The sequence below is a fragment of the Haliaeetus albicilla genome, chromosome W (assembly GCF_947461875.1).
Source record: "Haliaeetus albicilla chromosome W, bHalAlb1.1, whole genome shotgun sequence".
NCBI classification, from domain to species: domain Eukaryota; kingdom Metazoa; phylum Chordata; class Aves; order Accipitriformes; family Accipitridae; genus Haliaeetus; species Haliaeetus albicilla.
The window spans coordinates 33,482,055-33,496,913 of record NC_091515.1 but is presented as its reverse complement, the minus strand read 5'-3'; the positions used below and the strand labels follow the sequence as shown (position 1 = coordinate 33,496,913).

At 41.3% G+C, this 14,859-nt stretch overlaps 1 long non-coding RNA gene across 1 annotated transcript; it reads right to left on the bottom strand.

The window, feature by feature from the left end:
- Nucleotides 1-19: 19 nt before the first annotated feature.
- LOC138683517 (uncharacterized) lies at nucleotides 20-14,858 on the bottom strand. Its single transcript, XR_011323017.1, has 3 exons — nucleotides 13,498-14,858; nucleotides 4,484-5,184; nucleotides 20-216 (listed from the first exon to the last, which is right to left on the bottom strand). It is a non-coding gene; the product is annotated as an uncharacterized lncRNA (long non-coding RNA).
- Nucleotide 14,859: the final 1 nt, after the last annotated feature.

Genomic DNA, 14,859 nt, shown 5'->3' with positions numbered 1-14,859 from the left:
ATTTGAGTCCTTTGTGCTATCCAGGAGGCATGTTTTAAAGTGGTTCATTTCACTAGAACTAGCATCATTTCACAATCCGTCTGCTACCAAGGAGCTTTAAAAGCTCAAAGATTATTAATTGAAAAATCTTTTGCCTATTAAAATAATTTCCTGTACTTAATTAGCTTATGCATCAGACTTTTATAAAAAAGCTGTAGAATAGGCTGTTTACATCATCTTGCATAGTTGTGTAGGGTTTAGGGATTATTCCGTGCGGGGCCCGGACGATAGAACACCAATATGATGATTAAAGTCGTCACTTTATTGAGCTTAGCTGATCATTTTTATACAATTCTCTAAGTTGTTTAAAAACTCTGATTGGTTGCTGCATGCAAGCATTTGGTGTCCACGCGCACAAGCATAAACGGTGATTGGTTACATCGATACTGTCCACGCGCACAAACGTAAGATAAAGTTAGTTATACCCGCTCTGTACATGCGCATAAACATAGGACATAATTGGCTGTATTAATTAGAGCATGCAGGACTTGTCTTAGTCCAATTGGTCGAGATAAGCCCCTGAATTGAGGTTGTTTGTGCCAAGTTCCCTTTATCATGGAATGTGCACCTGTGTTTTTCTAATGGGGATCTTTCTTTTTCTATCTTCTTGTTTATTCTGTTCAAGGCCTTCTAAAAGCGTCTGGAACGCTCCTGTGACCATGAGCTACTTTTAGGCCCAATAACTAAATTCCCTATAACTGAACCCTACATCTCCCCCTCTTTTTTTTTTTTTTTTTTTTTTTGAAACATATTGCTGTCTTGCTCCGCAAACTCAGCCCAGCAATCAGTAGGTGTCAGCTTTATGTGGGCATCCCCACGGAGGCAACGATGGCCTTGCCGTACACCAGCCCGATGCTCTTTGGAAAATCCCGGTATTTATACATTTGCAGAGAAACGGGTTTCAGCACACGTGGCCAGCGGGTGCCAAAATCCGCCTCAGTTGCAACCTATGACGCATGTGCTCGCTGGCCAGGCGCGCTGCACGAGTCATAGTTATCTTGTCTATTGGTTCATGGGCTTTGTGATGCGGTTGCAATGCACTGAGAATTTTGACCTGTTATGTTTAGCCAAGATGACCTACACATTAGTTTTTGGCTGAGGTGGTATTCATATTGCTGCACCATCTATGATGCTCCGGATGATGATGATCGTGTAAATTGAACGGAAGTCCATTGTGGGCTTGCACCTGTGAAAACACAAGCATAATCTTGCCCCAGGTTATTAATGAAAAAGTGGACTTTCCCATTGCTCTGTTTCTAGATTCTTAACTAAGTCAATGACCTTACCTCTAATTTTAGTTTTAAGTAACTCTTTTTTTTTTTTTTTTTGGATGATTAAATGACTACATATCAGGGTATCTTAAAACTACTTCCACATTCGGCTCTTAAGAGTAATGTTTCACCGAGTGCTGATCAATATTAAATCATATATATATATATATATCTCTGCTATAATAACTCTAAACTGCTTATTCTCTATACGATTAGTTATAGGTTAGTAGGTTAGTTGGTTAGTTAAATTTCTATTACAATGGTTACACACAAACTTTTTTTTTTGTTTTTGATGATTAACTATCCTTTCTACCCACTCGCACTAAGCTACATATCCGAGGCCAGCATCGTACTCTGTGTTTTTCACATGCGTTCTTAATTTCCGCATTGACTGCCGGTCTCCGTCGTGATTTGTCTAGGCAGTCTATCTAGGGCTTCGGGACCTGCTGAAGTCTCTACTGCCTCTTGTTCCCTATCTTCTGAGTTGTTTGTGACATCTGGTCGCTCAATCCATGGCTTGACCCATTTCGCCAGTATCCAATGGGGCTGTTCGTTACCTGTGGAAACACAAGCATACCCTCTTCCCCACGTAAATAATTTGCAAGGTCCCTGCCATTGCTGTAAAACTGGAACGACTTTGGATTTCCAGGATCCACCCTGAAGATATACAAATCCCGCTTTACCTGTTCTGCTGCTAGCATCAGTAAAAACGGTAATCGCCTCCAGCGGCTTTTCACTGCAAATAGAGTGTGGTTCCATTGTTAACATTGTTTTAAACAATGGGTGAGGGGGGTAGTGATTATCCACTTCCCCCTTAAAGCCCATCAGAGCTACTGTAAGGCAGTCATTTTTCATCATGGCATTATTCACAATATAAAGTGACATAGGTAAAATAATTTTGTCCATTTGCTTCCCTGAAATTTGTGTCGCCTTTGCCCCTGCTTTTTGAATGCACATTCCCAGAGCTTCAATTCTAATGACTACCGTTTTTAACATGCTAGCAGGCAAGAATATCCATTCTAGTATTACCAATGGGTTTTGTTCCCGCCGCTCATCCCACTGACCCAAATTTCCCACAACTTCCTTAACTGAATTATATACATATAAATTTATAGGCAAATCAGGGATGTATCTGCCAGACATGGATGATGTGATTTTTTGCTCAATTGCTGTCAAGGCTTGCCACCCCGATGCACTTAGTTGTATTACAGAAGTCAAGCTATTGCTGCCCCGCAATAAATCCAGCAGCGGCTGTAAGTCTGTATTTGTAATACCACAATAAGGCTGAATCCACTGTAGGTCTCCGACAAGTTTTTGTACATCATGTATATTTCGTGTGTCTTTGTGTAGCGACAGCTTTTGTGGACAAACAGAGGCTTCCACAACTTGCAAACCCAGATATAGTGTTAACGGCGTTCCATCTTTTTTAAACCTTGATCGACAGTCGCTGGCTTTGTGTCCGAACTTGTCGCACTTGTTACAGACCCCAGGAAAGTTTGACCGGCTGCCGTTAGTTAGTGCTGGCACAGATCGAGGCTGCGTTGCTATGCGTTGGGGGCACGCGTGTCTCAAATGCCCCGGTTGACCACACCAATGACACGCGGAGGGGTCTTTGTGTGGGCTGCAGTCTCCTTTTCCCTGTTGCACCATCGGTCGTAATGCTACCGCGAGCGCTGCAGCGTGAGCTTCAGCATGTATTTTAGCTTTCTCTTGTTCTTGTATTATAGTAGCCAAATCCTCGTTTGCATTATTTGAATCAGGGTATATGCTAGGTATAATTTGTTCATGTTGAACGGTGGTATCTGGGGGCTGTTTTCTCATAGGCGGATTTTTACTCACTCCCTGATTCTGTAGGGTTTCCTTTAATCGTACGGTTAGGGAGGCTTGGGAACTGTCAGATGGCTGATTAATATCGGCAGTCCCAGGGAGTGGAGCAGAAGTCAAGGGCACAGGAGCAGGCGGACAAGCTCCAAAAAGTCTCTCTCGCTGCATTATGTTTTTCTCCCCGCTTTTCCTTTTCGCTTGCGGTTGGAGAGAGAGAGCAGCAAAAGCAGACACAGACGCTTTACGATCTGCTTTCATTTCTTGCAGAGTTGTCTTAATCAATTTCCATAAAGTTGCAAGACCTTTAACTTCTTTAGACCCGTCACTAATTTCATCCCATAGGGAGGTTCCAATAGCTTTCCAGGTACTAAGCTCAAAAGCTGTACCCACACTAATTAAAAGGTTTCTGTCCTTGCTCCATTGTAGAAGCCGCTTTAAATAAGCTTTATCATATTTTATGCCTCTCTCAGAGAGTATATGTTGAGGGAGCTTAACTACCGCTTCTTCTTCTTTGGAAAGCGTAGACCTCATCTCCTCCCCTGACCGCTCACCTCCTTTACGAGCGAGTCCTTTTTAATATCCATCTCTGTTTTTTCAACCAGCCTCATATATATCTTTACGGCTGCTTTTTCCTTCGCAGATGCTGCGAAACCCTTGCCGCCCTTTTTATCAACGTAAGCTTACGATTTTACCTGCTTCTCCCGAGCAGTGTCCTGCCTCTCTCGAGCAGTGTCCGGCGCTGTCTTTCAAGCCACCGTGGTCCACGGCAATTCCCCCGCCTTTTCAGTAGCGTTGCCTCTTGTTCCTCTTCGGATCACGTCGGAGGTTGCCAAATGTAGGGTTTAGGGATTATTCCGTGCGGGGCCCGGACGATAGAACACCAATATGATGATTAAAGTCGTCACTTTATTGAGCTTAGCTGATCATTTTTATACAATTCTCTAAGTTGTTTAAAAACTCTGATTGGTTGCTGCATGCAAGCATTTGGTGTCCACGCGCACAAGCATAAACGGTGATTGGTTACATCGGTACTGTCCACGCGCACAAACGTAAGATAAAGTTAGTTATACCCGCTCTGTACATGCGCATAAACATAGGACATAATTGGCTGTATTAATTAGAGCATGCAGGACTTGTCTTAGTCCAATTGGTCGAGATAAGCCCCTGAATTGAGGTTGTTTGTGCCAAGTTCCCTTTATCGTGGAATGTGCACCTGTGTTTTTCTAATGGGGATCTTTCTTTTTCTATCTTCTTGTTTATTCTGTTCAAGGCCTTCTAAAAGCGTCTGGAACGCTCCTGTGACCATGAGCTACTTTTAGGCCCAATAACTAAATTCCCTATAACTGAACCCTACATAGTTGGTATAAACTTAGCAGTTATTAATGTAGTTTGTTATAGACAAGCCAACTAGAAATGCTGTAACGTACTCCCTATAGTGCGGTACATTAAAATGTCTTAAGTGTAACAATTGTTATTCAGTCAATAAGTCATGTATTTTATAACACAAAATGTAGTAATGTTCTTAAGACAGCTGTACTTTATGGGAGGGGGGCACTGTGTAATAGAAAATTAAAGTATTCTGTTCATGTTATTTGTTAACATGCAGTAAAGGGTAAAGCAACAAGGACTTAAACGGAGGCTTATCTGTTTTGACAAAATGCCCTCTCTCCAAGCAAATGCCTTACTGTCTTGTCTACTGACCCTCTCTTAGTTTCAAATCACTTATCACTACACAAATAAGTAAAAATCATAGTAAGTTACTAAGTCTAGACTAGGGCAATGTGTTGAACTAACAAAATAGCCTGTAAGTGGAGAAAATTTTGGTATAGTTAAAGTACTGCCTCTATCAGACAGTGTAAGAGAAGTTACAAAGCTGGTACAAAAGCAGTTAGCTTGACTTCTGGCCAGAGTTCCAGATCTGGAAGTACTGTTACAGTCATGAAGATGATTAAGGGATTGGAGCATCTGTCATGCAAGAGGCTGAGAGTTGCAGTTGTTCAACCTGGAGAAGAGAAGGCTCAGGAGGGATCTTACCCTTGTATACAAATATCTAGTGGGAGGGTATAAAGAAGATGGAGCAAGCCTTTTCTCAGTGGTGCCCAGTGACAGGACACAAGAGGCAGTGGGCACAAATTGGAATATAGGAAATTCTATTTAAACATAAAACATTTTAAACTGTAAGAGTGGTCAAACACTGGATCAGGTTGCCCAGAGAGGTGGTGGTCTCCATCCTTGGAGATGTTCAAAACCTGACTGGACACAGCCCTCAGACACCTACTGTAGTTGACTCTGCTTTAAGTAGGGGGCTTGGACTAGACAATCTCAAGAGGTCCCTTCCAACCTTAACTATTCTGTGATTCTATAATCACCTGCCTATATAACCTGCCTGTCCCTGTGGCTTACTGCATGTGTGACCACCTCTAGTCTTAAACTTTAATCTATGTTAATGCAAAAAAACCTCAAAACCTATTCACATCCTGGCTTCTGAAATATCTTAAAGTTTTGTTTGAAAGTTTACCTTTTACAATGTTGAGGGGTAAGAGTGCCTTCATAAACTGGATTTGACTTGGAATTTGTGTTAAAAGTTCCTTGGCTTGAAGCAAAGTACTATTTAAGAGTAGGAATATAAAATGGTGTGTGTATTTGTAGTGGTAGATTGTGCTAAGTTTGTTACCACCAAATTCTCAACTAGAAGATTACTGATGCAGTTATTATACAGCATCACTGAAAACTTCCAGTTTAGAAGCAGCTTTTGTTTCTTGTATTTTGAGGATGTAAGCTAAATATACATTGATCACTTGATGCTTGGGACTTTAGTTTTTCTTGAATGTTTCTTAAAGCAACCAAGATAGCTACAAGTAGTTGTAGGTATCACAGTTGTCATGCCATTCTCAAATTTCACATTGTAAAACCCCTACAACTTCATAAACTTAAACTTCTGAAACTTCTTCTCTTGCCTGGAACCACAATGCCACACCCCCCAGCCCTTATTCTTTCCATTAATGCAGTCACAGAGGCAAAGGGGAGAAAGGAGGTAACAGGAAAAAATAAATAGCTGCTCTTCTAGTCTCTTCTAGTTACCTTCCCCACTGCACTCCCACACTGCTGATATGATCTTAAGCCTGTGTTCCTGTAGGGGTGAGTACTAAACTGAGTGTTTAATTTCTGATACAAGTCTGCAGTAAGATTATAGCTGCATTCTTCCAATTCTATTGCTTTCCCAGAAGCAGAATGCAAGTTAATTTGTTCCTCTGTACCTTTAGCTATTACAGTAGGCCATCATGGGAGACAGTGGCTGTATTTCCCATCGCTAGGAATGTGAGCTGAATAAGTATTTATACAATATATTTACTGTAAAAACACCAAGAATGTTTAGATCAAATCCATACTACATTAGCAAAACATGAAAATTGAATCACTTCATTTGGACAGTGTTCAGCTGAGCAAACATAATAAATATAAAAATCTGAGCAGTCAGTTTCTGGCACGTTTAAAAGTTCCTCACCACCTTGTGGGGTCAGGTCAATGTTCTTGAATGGTTGAAGGTTCCAGAGATCTTGCAAACTTGCTGAAACTGCACTGATTTTGCAGGAGCCCATGTCTAATGCTTAGTATCAAACACAACTTAGACAAGTAGAACTGCATTAATACAGCCATAATTTTCTGGACTGTTTGTTACTTGTGCATATTTCCCTAAAGAGAATAGGGAATTAAATGTCTACAAAAGCTTGAAGTAGTTTCTTTTTCTGTCTTCTTGTTTATTCTGTTCAAGGCCTTCTAAAGGCATCTGGAATGCTCTTGCAACCATGAGCTACTTTCAGACCCAGTAACTAAGTTCCATATAATTGACTCCTACATCTCCCCCTTTTTTGTTTTTTTTCCAATTAACACAGCCTTACTTGATCTATCAATTAATTTTTGAACACATTGCAACATACAAGGACGGACCATCTGTACATTCTTGTGCCGTCTTGCTCCACAAACTCAGCCCAGCAATCGGTAGGTGCCAGCTTTCCATGGGCGTCCCCACGGAGGCAACGATGGCCTTGCCATACACCAGCCCGATGCTCTTTGGAAAATCCCGGTATTTATACATTTGCAGAGGAACGGGTTTCAGCACACGTGGCCAGCAGGTGCCAAAATCCGCCTCAGTTGCAACCTATGACGCATGTGCTCGCTGGCCAGGCGCACTGCACAAGTCATAGCCATCCTGTCTATTGGTTCATGGGCTTTGTGATGCGGTTGCAATGCACAGAGAATCTTGACCTATTATGTTTAGCCAAGGTGACCTACACGTTAGTTTTTGGCTGAGGTGGTATTCATATTGCCGCACCATCTAGGATGTTCTAGATGATGATGGTCGTACAAATCGAACGGGAGTCCATTGTGGGCCTGCATCTGTGGAAACACAAGCATAATCTCACCCCCAGGTTATTAATGAAAATGGACCTTCCCATTGCCCTGTTTCTAGATTCTTAACTAAAACCATGACCTTACCTCTAATTTTGGCTTTAGCTAACTTTTCTTGTGGAGATTCCCTACTCCTCTTTTTTTTTTTTTTGAGAGAGCATTAACAGATCTAGTCATCATCATTCACGAGCATCGAATCATACATGGGATAATAGCTAAGAGTATGAATATAGGAGCCACCAAGAAAATCGACCGCTTTAATGTTTGCCGTATCCAAGGCCCAAACCCCAATGATTCTAACCAGTCACTAAACGGGTCAGTATAGTATCCGATCTTGTTTAGGTTCTCTTGTAATTGACTTAACTGTTTGTGAATGCTTATAGAATGGTCCGACAGGTTCATGCAACACATTCCTTCAAACTCTTCACACCCATGTCCTATCTCCACAAATCAAAAACACTCCTGGGGGCAACAACTTTCCCCCCGCGGTATTTACTTCCAAACTTGCGGTATCAATGTCAGGCCATAAAGGTAACCCTGTTATGTTCTGCCATCCTATAAAGTCTGACCCTGATCGCTCTTTCTCCTTCTTTACCAAAACGGTGTCCCCCCAAAAAATATCACTCCTATACCCTTATATGGTTGTAATTGTGATTGGAGATATCGACAATCTTCTAAATGGGAAATATGGGTTACCTCAGCTGGGGGTAAAGAAAACATTAGATCCAATTCCTGAAGGGGCAAGCTCGCACTAATCAGAAGGTTTTCCACAAACAATTGTTGCTGTTTAGCTCCTATCAAAGAGGGCCACCACTTTTCGCCAATCTTTATGCACATCACCACATCGCTTGTTGTCATCATGTTGAATTTCTCAAATTCTATATTGTAATTAGTCTGGTTGTACCATGAGCTGTAAAATTTAGGGTTAAAGTCTGGATACCCAATTAGACATATGTGAAAAGGATCCCCTGGTGTAGCTAAGGACAGACAAAAATCAGTCAATTTTAAATACAGATCCCGTGACTAAGGTCATCGCAATCATTATCACTACCATTTGCTTTTCCAAATCCTTTTTTTTTCTTTTTTTTTTGGTCTTTATCATAAATGACTACATATCGGGGTATCTTAATACTACTTCCACACTCGGCTCTTATGAGTAATGTTTCGCCAGATGCCGATCAACATTAAATCATATATATTTGCTGCAATAGCTCTAAGCTGCTTATTCTCTATACGAATAGTTATACACAAAGCCAAAATCAGTAAGCGATCTATTGAAAAATCCTCTGCCCGCTCACACAAGGTTAGTTGGTTAGTTAAATTTCTATCACAATGATCACACAAAAAATTTTCTATCCCTTTCACCCACTCGCACTAAGATGCATATCCAGGGCCGGCACCGTACTCTGTGTTTTTCACATGCGTTCTTAATTTCCGCACTGACTGCTGGTCTCCGTCGTGATTTGTCTAGGCAGTCTATCTAGGGCTTCGGGACCTGCTGAAGTCTCTACTGCCTCTTGTTCCCTATCTTCTGAGTTGTTTGTGACATCTGATTGCTCAATCCATGGCTTGACCCATTTCGCCAGTATCCAATGGGGCTGTTCGTTACCTGTGGAAATACAAGCATACCCTCTTCCCCACGTGAATAACTTGCAAGGTCCCTGCCATTGCTGTAAAACTGGATCGAATGTTGAAACTTGTGGCTGGTTTTTATCAACATTTTTGCTCCCACACATATGCCTAGTAATTGGGATCTGATCCTCAGTACCATGTGGCTGTAGCCAATTCAAAACATATAGTGCTTTGCTTATTAACTCTTGGGGGGTACAGTGCCGCATGTCTTCCCCCATTTTTAAAATGTTTAAACGATCCTTTAAGGTCCGATGTGCACGTTCAACGATAGCTTGACCAGTAGAATTATGGGGTACGCCAAAATTATGAGTTACCCACCATAGCTGTAAAAATGTTTCTAATGACTGCGCGCGATATCCCGGGCCATTGTCTGTTTTAATTACTGTTGGCACTCCCATGGCAGCAAATGCTGCCAAAAGGTGCTTAATTACGGATCTGGCATTAGTTGATACATGAAGAGTAGCCCACATAAGGTTCGAATATGTGTCAATAGATACATGAACGTATTTATATTTCCCAAAACTGGGATACTCCGTAATATCTGTTTGCCAAATTTGCAATGGTGATAGTCCCCGGGGGTTCACCCCTTGTGGTTGTAAGTTTGGAATGTTCGCACAGTCAGGGCAAGCAGCAATAATAGTTCTGGCTTGCTGCAATGGGAGATCAAATTGCTTACTCAGCGCTTTTGCCGACTGATGATAAAATTTATGGGATATCAGTGCTTGTCCAAACAAATCAGGTTTGGGTGTATTAAAACAGATGTTTGCATTGGCTACTACCAGTCGATCTGCGCACGCATTACCTTCCACAATAAATCCCGGCAACATTGTATGGCTACGAATATGATTGATAAAAAATAAGTCTGTCCGTCTTTCTAATAACATCCATAATTTCAAAAGTGCCATAAACAGCTGCTTATTACTTACAGTTTTTAGCAAGGATCTATGCATATGTTTGACTATCCCAACGACATATTGAGAATCCGAAACAATGTTGACAGGTGGTTTATCCCATTTTTGAAAACAGAGCATACGGCTAATAGCTCAAGCACCTGTACTGACCCCTCTGACAGAACGACTTCAGATTTCCAGGATCCATCCTGAAGATATACAAATCCCGCTTTTTTGGTTTTGTCAATTAATACCTGGTGTATTGCCCTTTGCAAAGATCTATGAACACAATTAATTAAACACAGTAAAAGCAACATTATACCTAATAAAATACACAAGAATAAAAGACTGTTCAGGTAATGCCAATGACACACAAAAAGAGGTTTGATTAATAGCTTTAGCTAGTGACACCCAAACATTCTTACTGTCCCATGGCGTTAAACGATGTGGATCAATCACCGGTGTCACTATCATGCTGCTTACTACAGTCAGTGTGTTCCATATCAATCTCAGCATAAGGTTTCAAATTTATGGGTAAATCAGGAACGTATCTGCCAGACATGGATGATGTGATTTTTTGTCCAATTGCTGTCAAGGCTTGCCGTCCCAGTGCACTTAGTTGTCTTGTAGAAGTTAAGCTATCGCTGCCCCGCAATAAATCCAGCAGCGGCTGTAAGTCTGTATTTGTAATACCACAATAAGGCCGAATCCACTGTAGGTCTCTGACAAGTTTTTGTACATCATGTATATTTCGTATGTCTTTGTGTAGCGACAGCTTTTGTGGACAAACAGAGGCTTCCACAACTTGCAAACCCAGATATAGTGTTAACGGCGTTCTGTCTTTTTTAAACCTTGATCGACAGTTGCTGGCTTTGTGTCTGAACTTGTCGCACTTGTTACAGACCCCAGGAAAGTTTGACCGGCTGCTGTTAGTTAGTGCTGGCACAGATCGAGGCTGCGTTGCTATGCGTTGGGGGCACGCGTGTCTCAAATGCCCCGGTTGACCACACCAATGACACGCGGAGGGGTCTTTGTGTGGGCTGCAGTCTCCTTTTCCCTGTTGCACCATCGGTCGTAATGCTACCGCGAGCGCTGCAGCGTGAGCTTCAGCATGTATTTTAGCTTTCTCTTGTTCTTGTATTATAGTAGCCAAATCCTCGTTTGCATTATTTGAATCAGGGTATATGCTAGGTATAATTTGTTCATGTTGAACGGTGGTATCTGGGGGCTGTTTTCTCGTAGGCAGATTTTTACTCACTCCCTGATTCTGTAGGGTTTCCTTTAATCGTATGGTTAGGGAGGCTTGGGAACTGTCAGATGGCTGATTAATATCGGCAGTCCCAGGGAGTGGAGCAGAAGTCAAGGGCACAGGAGCAGGCGGACAAGCTCCAAAAAGTCTCTCTCGCTGCATTATGTTTTTCTCCCCGCTTTTCCTTTTTGCTTGCGGTTGGAGAGAGAGAGCAGCAAAAGCAGACACAGACGCTTTACGATCTGCTTTCATTTCTTGCAGAGTTGTCTTAATCAATTTCCATAAAGTTGCAAGACCTTTAACTTCTTTAGACCCGTCACTAATTTCATCCCATAGGGAGGTTCCGATAGCTTTCCAGGTACTAAGCTCAAAAGCTGTACCCACACTAATTAAAAGGTTTCTGTCCTTGCTCCATTGTAGAAGCCGCTTTAAACAAGCTTTATCATATTTTATGCCTCTCTCAGAGAGTATATGTTGGGGGAGCTTAACTACCGCTTCTTCTTCTTTGGAAAGCGTAGACCTCATCTCCTCCCCTGACCGCTCACCTCCTTTACGGGCGAGTCCTTTTTAATATCCATCTCTGTTTTTTCAACCAGCCCCATAAATGTCTTTACGGCTGCCTTTTCCCTCGCAGATGCTGCGAAACCCATGCTGCCTTTTATCACGTAAGCTTACGATTCCTGCTTCTCTCGAGCAGCCCGGCGCTTTATTCTAAGCCCACCGGCATCCGCGGCAATTTTCCCCGCCTTTTCAGTCGCGTTCCCCTCTTGTTCCTTACCGGATCACGTCGGAGGTCGCCAGATGTAGGGTTATTCCATGCGGGACCGGACGACAGGACACCAATATGATGATTAAAGTCGCCACTTTATTGAGCCTAGCTGATCATTCTTATACAATTCTCTAAGTTGCTTAGAAGCTTTGATTGGCTGCTGCATGCAAGCATTTGGTGTCCACGCGCACAAGCATAAAATGTGATTGGTTATATCGACACTGTACACGCATATAAACATAAGATACAGTTAGTTATACTCACTCTGTACATGCGCATAAATACAGGACATAATTGGCTATATTAACTAGAGCATGCGAAACTTGTCTCAGTCTAATTGGTCAAGATAAACTGCCGAATTGAGGTTGTTTGTGCCAAGTTCCCTTTATCATGGAATGTGCACCTGTGTTTTTCTAATTGGGATCTTTCTTTTTCTATCTTCTTGTTTATTCTGTTCAAGGTCTTCTAAAGGCGTCTGGAATGCTCTTGCGACCATGAGCTACTTTCAGGCCCAGTAACTAATTTCCATATAATTGACCCCTACAAACCACAACAAGTAGTTTATATAATAAATTAGAATTTTTTATGTTTGCAAGTTCAATCCACAAGTCGCTTTAGAAGTGTAGGAAATTCCTGTTCCAAAACTGAAATGCATTTTGAAATCTAAATGTACTTGCTGCTGAGCTGCAAACTTAGGTTCTCAAAATATTTTATTCAGACTGTTTTTATAAATGTATCATTTAGATTTATGGGTACATTAAAAAAAAAAAAATCATAGAACAGTTTGGGTTGGAAGGGACCTTTAAAGGTCATCTAGTCCAACCCCCCTGCAATGAGCAGGGACATTTTTCACTAGATCAGGTTGCTCAGAGCCCCATCCAACCTGACCTTGAATGTTTCCAGGGATGGGGTATCTACCACGTCTTTGGGCAACCTGTTCCAGTGTTTCACCACCCTCACTGTAAAAAAATTCTTCCTTATATCTAGTCATAGGTTCTGCTATAGTTCAAGTCAACCTCGCTGTTAAAAGAAGTCCATCTCATCCTATGAATATACTTCTATACAGAACTTTCACTGAAAACATAATACGAGTGTTCATAGTTCACATAGTTAGGTCTTTATAGACTTGTAGCACTACTTAATGCGAGACATAAGCAAGCAAGTTAGGTCTTTTTTTCTGAACTTCAACTAATTTGATGTTGAAAGTGTGAACTGAAAGCCTAAGATTAAAACTTAAAACTTGCATGTATAGAGCTGCCTAGGAGTTGCTTGTACTACAGCCCAAACCTAACATTTAACAATGGATCAATTATGACAATTTATAGGATGTGGTCTTGACAATACATCAGACAATAAAGACTTAAAACTTTTTAAAGTAGTTCTGCAGTAGAGCTAGTTTAACTACTTACTTACCCCAGATAACTTTGCCCCCTTCTGTCGCAGGGCCAAGCTCACTCATGTTCACCTCGATGATGGTACCTTTGGTAATTACACCCAGTGTTGTATACAAAGGAAAAGGATTCTTTTTTACACCAAGGATAGGTAGGCAAAAAGTAGCTTTAAATTCAGGATGTGTCATGCGTGCCTTCTTGAAACGTAAGCCTTGTTGCATAAGGAGCATTAGAACAAATTAATATTTGCTTTAAGCCCTCACGACTAATCTAGCTTAACACTTTTAGCATTGTGTCCTCAGCTTTATATGTTTTAAGAGACTGGGAAGAATGAAACACCTAGAATACAGAATGCTATCTGCCTACTACAGAATGCCAGATTTGTTTAAAAACCTGATTAATGACAAGATAAAGCTTTCTATGTATATTTTCAGGATGCCAATTTTTAATAGTAGTACAAGAAGAATACCTGCTACCTCAGATGGCTTCTGTTCCATGAAGAAATTAGGAGTTTATGGTAAAGCATTTAATAGCGCTGCTGTTTTTTAAGACTAGAAATTTTTCCTTTATTCTTGTAAAACTGAAAAACCTCTCACATACTGTAAAATATTAAATACCCATCTCTTATAACACTTTCTATCTAGTGACCTGTGCTTTATAAAGGGGACTTTACCACTAAGTACCAAAACCTTTTCTGCGTCAATAAAAATCTATCCAAGGCTTCTGTGTAAGATGACTGTCAAAATAGTAATGAGGTACAATCCAACAGGCAGCCTGTATAGTGATTCTGTTGATTCTTCTAAGGAAACAGGAACAGGTATTTATAGAAAAAATACACTATCTTAGTGAATCTAATTTTTCCTCCTGTGCACTGCCAGGCAGCTAGAGCCCACATGCTGTTCCTGCAGCCGTGTAAGAAAAGGCCAGGCTGGAGGCATAGCATTTCCCTTGCATACGGTCACCTCTGTGCTTCAAGCTTACTTAACAAGCCACAAGGAGGGAGTTCTGGAGTCCTAGAACAGAGTCGACTTCTGCAGCTGACAGAATCACAGCATCTTGAAAAAGACAGAAGCCTCCAATTTGAAAAGCTATTCAAAGTACCTCTGCTAAAGACCTTCCCATGCTAATTTGACAGCTGGTAGCTTTAACTCACTGGCATCGTCTGAATTATGGTAGTAAGAGTTGAGATATTTCAATGCAGATTGTGACTGCAGGGGCATCTCCCCACCCTCAGGCTATTCTAAGTTTAGATTTCTGCAAGGAAACTAATAAGAATGTTCTACATCAGTAATAATCAAGTGCATTATCATAGAATACAGTTTCCTTACCACAGGAACTCAAAGTGGTAAGTCAAAAGAATTATTACTTAAATGTTCTTTAAGTC